This window comes from Uloborus diversus, chromosome 4, assembly GCF_026930045.1.
Source record: "Uloborus diversus isolate 005 chromosome 4, Udiv.v.3.1, whole genome shotgun sequence".
Lineage (NCBI taxonomy): Eukaryota > Metazoa > Arthropoda > Arachnida > Araneae > Uloboridae > Uloborus > Uloborus diversus.
Window position 1 is genome coordinate 28,867,903 of NC_072734.1, and position 6,858 is coordinate 28,874,760.

A 6,858-nucleotide genomic window follows, 5' to 3' on the forward strand; every position below is an offset into this window, starting at 1 on the left:
AAAATGAACTAAAAAGTGAAAAATAATCTTTGGATGACCAATCACTTAATTTTAATGTAATACAAAGAAACGTGGGGGCTTCTTATCAGTTGTCTTGAATTTCTTCCATTTGTTGTCCATGCAAAAATGTAAGTAGACAGCACCCCACGGTTTTTTGTATTACATTAAAATTAAGTGATTGGTCAACTAGTATCATCCAAAGATTATTTTTCACTTTTTAGTTCATTTTGTTACGAAAGCGTGTTTTTTTTAGTTTTTAAACTATTATTTTATTCTTTGTATAAAATGCGTACACATCTTTTCAAAGAAAAAAAAACCTATTAAAGTTTCTTTGGAATTTAAAACTTTTCGTCAAATCATTAAATTAGATTTACAGTTGCTTTAAAACTCTATTTAGCGAGTGGAGTGGTTTTTACTGCAATTTAAAATATTTCGCCAAGTAAACAAAAAAAGACATCAAATAGTATCTTTCAAATGTAAAAATAGTTCCGCAACTCGATTCTTTATCGCCAAACTTGCCCAGCAACCACGCTCTCATAAATCCATCCGTCTAACGGGAAAAAAAGGCCGTGGACCATTCAAAAATCATCGTCAGAAAAAAAGAAAATGTCGTACATTTCACTCGGATAAAAACAAATCAAAAGTTTCTTTCATTTCAAAACAAATTGCCAAAACAATGAATTACATTAACGGTTGCCTTAAAACAATAATCCTAGACTGAACTGCTCAGCGCCTAACGTGTCAAGCGACCACGCTACCGGAACCCAGTCCTTTGCGAGTGAAGCCGATATTTTTTCTTTGGCAATAATATATGTTTCGCAAAAAAAATAAAAAAGGTATAAAATCACAGTAACAGTAGCTTTCAAATCTTTACATATTAAGAGCTGCGTCGCCCGGCTTTGCCCAGTCTACCTTGAGAACAAAAATTGTGTCATGTGACATATATTCAACAATTAATTAAAAGATTAACTTAATAACTTAAAGAATAACTTAAGTAAAAGAAAAAAAACACCATGAAAAATTACCCTTCCAAACAATAACGACAGATATTAAAATACTTTTAAGAAATTAAAATGCGAAAGATGGATTTTAAAATCGTAACCATGGAAACATGAAATAAAATAAGTTTAAGAAATCAGATGCAAAATAGGAAATACATAATGGATTCAAAAAGCGTAACCATGGAAACGCGAAAATAAAATGGTTGAAAACCTGAATCAAAATGACATATTTCGAAATTGATTTAAAAACGCTTGTAACTTTGTTTTTCCTTTGAAGATAGAAGCTAATTTTTTCGACCATAGGTCAAGAGAGATCTGGAGTAAAAAATCTCGCTTTTTCCAATGCTGTCAAAAAGAAAACTGTGGGACAATTCCTTCACTTTTTATTGATATATTTAATGAAGAAAGTAGTGCCTAAATTTCAGCTAAGCCTAAAAAAGTTCGAACTAAAAACGCAAATTACTCCCGCCGTAATTAAGTTAGAGCAGCGGTTCCCAACTTTTCTGATTTATTCCAGGCCCCACAATGTATGTCCGTAAAAATTTTTAGGTCCAGAGATTTTCTCTTTAGAATCTTGATCTCTAGGTGTTCTAATGTGAGAATATCTTGGGTAGACATGTTCAATCCTGCGCGAAGTAATTTTACAGGACCTCAAAGATAGCGGCCATTTTGGTTCACTTGCTCATTACGTTTTTCGCAACGTGCGTACCTATAAATTTAATTTTAGTTTTGAATTGAAATTTTTGGGGCCTACAAAGTCGATTAATGTAATAGTTACGTCATAAAAGCCGCTCTGGCTATTTCCACAATTTTACGTGAGATATTTCCGACGTTTTTTGTTTATCATTCTAGTTACTAAAAAGTGTACAAAAATTAATAACTCTTAATGAAACCAAACGATTTTAAAGTGTAAAATCCTTTGTGTAAATCAATATTTTTCAAGGTCACCAGCGCAGTCAGCAATAACCTTCTGGAGGGGTTTTTTTTCAATCAAAAATACATTTTGAAGGGGTTTTTTGGATGAAAAAACCTTCTGAATGGGTTTTATCGATCAAAAAAACATTCTGAAGGGGATTTTTTGATCAAAAATACCTTATGATGGGGACTTTTTGATCAAAAATACCTTATGAAGGGGACTTTTTGATCAAAAATACCATATGAAGGGATTTGTTGATCAAAACAGCCCTTTCATATGCATAAGCTACTGTATTAAAATTTGCATTCATGTTAAAACCAGTGGCTATAGGGTTATTTTTCATCCGACCCCCCAACCTCCCCCCTTGCTCCACCACTTAACAAGGTTATTCATCGTCTGCTATCAAAGTAATTGTTTTCGAGTAAAAATATTCCACAGTTCCAAAAACTTTTTGTTTCATGTTTTTCTGTGACAATAACTGTTTAAGCAATGGATATTTCTAAACTGAGTTCAGAAAGTTTTAGTGGGCAATTAAAGGCATCTTGGGGACAGTTTTAACAAACGAATATGTAGTTTTCAAAAGGAATCAAGAGAAAAATTATGTTCTCCGACAAAAACGAGTTCGTGAAGCTGCTGAAATACGCAATATTGAAAAACGCTGCAAGAAAATATAGTGTGTCATTGCAGCAACTAGTGCTACAAGAAATACACGCTAAGGTGAGGTGTGGTAGAAAAAAATGCACAGACAAGTTATTTGGAAAGTGAAAACAATGTTTGAGAAAAATAAGAAAGTACTGAAGGAGAACCAAATCAAGACGAAGTTTTTGACAGAGTAGTAAATCTTAACAGCGATATGAATCTTTCTGCTGCGAGTTTATATGCACATCCAAACTGTGTAAGTTCTTATATTCAAAAGTATGAGCGAGAAACCAATGCACAGTCTGGGCAACATCTATCCTCAAAATTTGAACTGTGCAATATTAAAGCATCTTTTAAATGCTGGGCATGGGTTTATTCTTTCAGAAATAAAAGACTTAATGTTCAATGTAGATGAAAATGCATCATTGGTTTATATTAATGAAATAAAACTATTTCTCGTAACAAAGTATAATGAAAGGATTCTTTTCTGGGCTTCTGAAAGAAAGAATGACTCTTTGTTGGTTTTTTCTAGACAATAATCTCCAAACGTACTTGCTGCTGCGTTTATCTCACAAGAAGCTGCAGAAAATCATTGAGAATCTTGAGAAAATCATTATAAGATGTTGGATTTAGACTACAAGAGACGTTCTGCTAAGCGAGTAAAGATGGTTCAGAATGCTCTTGGGTCAAATGATGAGGAAAAATGTCAAATAATGATTCAATCGCTACGCACAAATATTGAAAGCTTGAAAACAGAGATTGAGTTTTTGTTAAGGGATGTAGTAACAAATCAAAACTGTGCTGGTATTGGGAAGTGTTTCGTTCACTGGTATCACTTGTAAAACACTTGATTATTGCTGATCGCGAAGAAAATTACAAATTATACGTTCAGACTGTTAAATTATTGTTTCCAGTCTTTCGTGTATTTGATTGCATCCTTTATCTACTATGCAACATGGTACGTAGAGAGGATAAGGGCGCTAGAAAATGAGTGTCCCTCCCTGTGGGAAAAATTCATTCAAGGTAAATTTGTTGTTAAAAAACAGAATATTAAATTCAATGCTTTGAAGTCAGAGATTAAGTTGGAAGAAACGATTCAACGGTCACAGAAAAGTGTCGGAGAAATTGCAGGGCAGACGAGAAAAAGTATGTTGCCGAGTGGTATTTAGAGTATCATGAAAATTTAATGATATGCAATGTGTTTCGTGGTCTTACTAGTTCTCACTTAATGGATCACTGTGAGAGTGTCCCGCTTCATTTTTTTAACAGGCAATTGTAGCCAGTATTTTGATGAAAATGTCAAAAGACTTGTTGATTTTATGTATCATTATATAAATCCCTATGAGATTTCTGAAACAGCAACTTGACAGCCTTCTCACTAAACGACTTATGAATGGTAGTGTCAAGATTCGCCTTCTCAGCATCATGAATATCATGAATCATTGATTAGAATAGTACCGCCAGTTTAGACTGGATACATTTTGTTTCAAAAATTGTCTGATTTACTTTCGACAGTCAACCTACCATGCTTTGATGCGCACAGTTCTTTATAAAATATCACTTCTAAGCTAATGGGAAAGAATCAACTTTAACAAGGGTGCAGAAACATGGAAATAGCGAAAGAAAGGGGAGAATGCGTTAAAAATATTTTAGCTAACGGCTTGTTTCCAACGAACACATTATGTGATGGTCAGGGGCGTGAACACAAATTTTGGGTCCCGTCACAAATTACTTTTCCGGGCCCCGTTCCATATTGTTTACCCATATATTTCACCCCTAGTTTTAAAAGTATTGGGCCCCCTTCAGGCTAAGGCCCAGGCCAACATGTTTCTCATCTCCCCTCCCTCTTTTCACGCTCCTAATGATTGTGATTCACCTACCAAGCTAGATTGCAGAAATATCTATTACCGGAACATTTTTTATTTAGCAAAGTAACCTTAATAAAAACTGCCCTCGTTACATATTTCATGTGACAAGTCCGCTGAATAAAGAAAACTTTTAGCGAAGTTATCAGCAATGTTCTGCATGGATTCATTTCTGTATGCTCTTTTCATGAACTTCATGTTATGTTCGATAGTTATTTGCAGCATTTTGTGAAATAATCTGAAAGGATGAGAAGAGAACCAACTAAAGGCACAACAAACCTTGCTGTAATTGGCAGAAAAACTATAGTACCTATGCAGGTAGAAAATTTCTGGTCTTCAGTATCAAATAAGGAAAATTTACAATAACTAGCCAGGACCGAATTACCAAATAGGCAATGTAGGTAGTAGCCTAGGGACCCCGAGGTCCTGAGGGGCCCGAAGAAATATCAAAGTTGCAAATACAAAAAAAAAAAGAGTTACATTTCTTCAAAAAAAAAAAAAGGGGGGGGGGTGCTCCTTCCTTGTTTGTATTCAATAAAAATATATGTGTTGCGCGTTGGGTGTGAAAAATTTAGATGCTACAGACCCCCGCTCCTGTTTTCTGACCTCGCGATGGCTCTAGGGGGCCCCATCACTTCTAATGCCTAAGGGTCTCCGACTCCTTGATCCGGCCCTGTAACTAGCACGCAAAAAAATAGAAGAAATGTCCAAAAATGCCACATTTCCAGCGATTGCTAGCGTTTAACAGTTTAACAGTTAATGAAAAAGCAATCTGCAATACTTTTCATTGGAGATTTGAGACAGATAATTAAAGAGCTTAATTAGAATAACTCATTATAAGATGCAGATCTACGAATTTTTCCAAAGACTGGCCTGATAAAAATTGTTCAAAAGGAGTGGTTGCGGTATCAAATAATACAGACGTCCGTCGTAGTGCAATAACATGCAATGCAAAAACAGATCGTAACCTTTTTTAAAAGTAACTAATATTGTACTTTTCGTTTATTGTGTTGTTGAAGAAACATGTATGCGATAAACATGAGTTTAAAATGAGCATTTTAGATTAGTTATTAATTTTTGTACACGTTTTAGTAACCAGAATATTCAACAACAAATGTCAGAGATATCTCCACGTAAAATAGTGTAAACAGCTAGAGCGGCTTTAATGACATAATTAATACATTAATTGACTTCCTAAACTCCAAAAACTGCAGTTCAAAACTAAAAGTAAATTTGTAGGTACGCCCGTTGAGAAAAACGTAATGAGCAAGTGAACCAAAATGGCCGCTTTCTTTGATGGCCTGTAAAATTATTTCGCGCAGGATTCAACATGTCTACCCAAGATATTCTCACATTAGAACACCTACAGATCAAGATTCTAAAGAGAAATTCTCTGGACCTAAAAATTTTTACGGGACTACATTGTGGGGCCAGGACTAATTGTGCGGCCCACCAGTTTTGTAGAAAACAAGATTGAGGCCCACTAAATACTACACATTACTTGTACAGCCAAAATTTACTTTCTGGAGGGGGGGGGGACCTATTCATAACTGTTCTTAAGCGGATTAGGACTGAAAGTGCGGTAAAAACAAGAGTTCTGGAGATGTTACTCCCCTTTTCTTGTGCAGTAATTAATTGTTCTTGTACAGTATATTTATATATATTGCACCACAGATATAAATATACTGTACAAGAACAATTTTCAAAGTAATTTTTAATGAAGAAAATAACTTTATTGCATTCACTTTGCTGGCACAGCTGTAAGGAAACTCAAAAAGAAGCCATCAAAGTTAAAGTTCCATGGGATTCTTGGCGTTTTTTCTCTGCAAGGAAGTTTATATCTGGATTGAAACTAGATAGTTTTGATCTCAAATAATTTTCAACATTCAATGTATTTCTATATTACTTTTGTTTTTTTAAGGGGGTCCGGGACACAAAAATCGTCAAATTTTGCAATTTTTTTTTATCATGTAAAAAATTACTCCATGTTTTTCTGCTTAAGAGGAGGTTTGAATCTTGTTTTTATCTTAAATAGAACGAAAGATATAATTATTTTTGTTTCGCAATTTTTCCCGATTTCTTGCATTCAAACTCTTATAAGTCAGGAACCGATAAAGATAAAGTAATGAAACTTGGAGCATATCTTTTTCAAACAGTTAACTTTAAATTTTATTCGTCGAATTGAAAAAAAAACGTTTACTGCAAAAATTACGATTTTTAAAAAAAAGTATCTTCGAATTTTTCGAAATTTTTCTTCAAATATTTTTTATTTTTTATTGAATCAATATTTTTAAAATCACCGAATAAAAATTAAAGCTTAGATATTTGTGCGTAATTCATTGAAAAAAAATTGAAAATTGTTTAAGAATATTTTGAGTTATAGCAATTTAAAGCAATCCCATTTTTTATAAAAAAAAAAAAAAAAACTAATTAAATT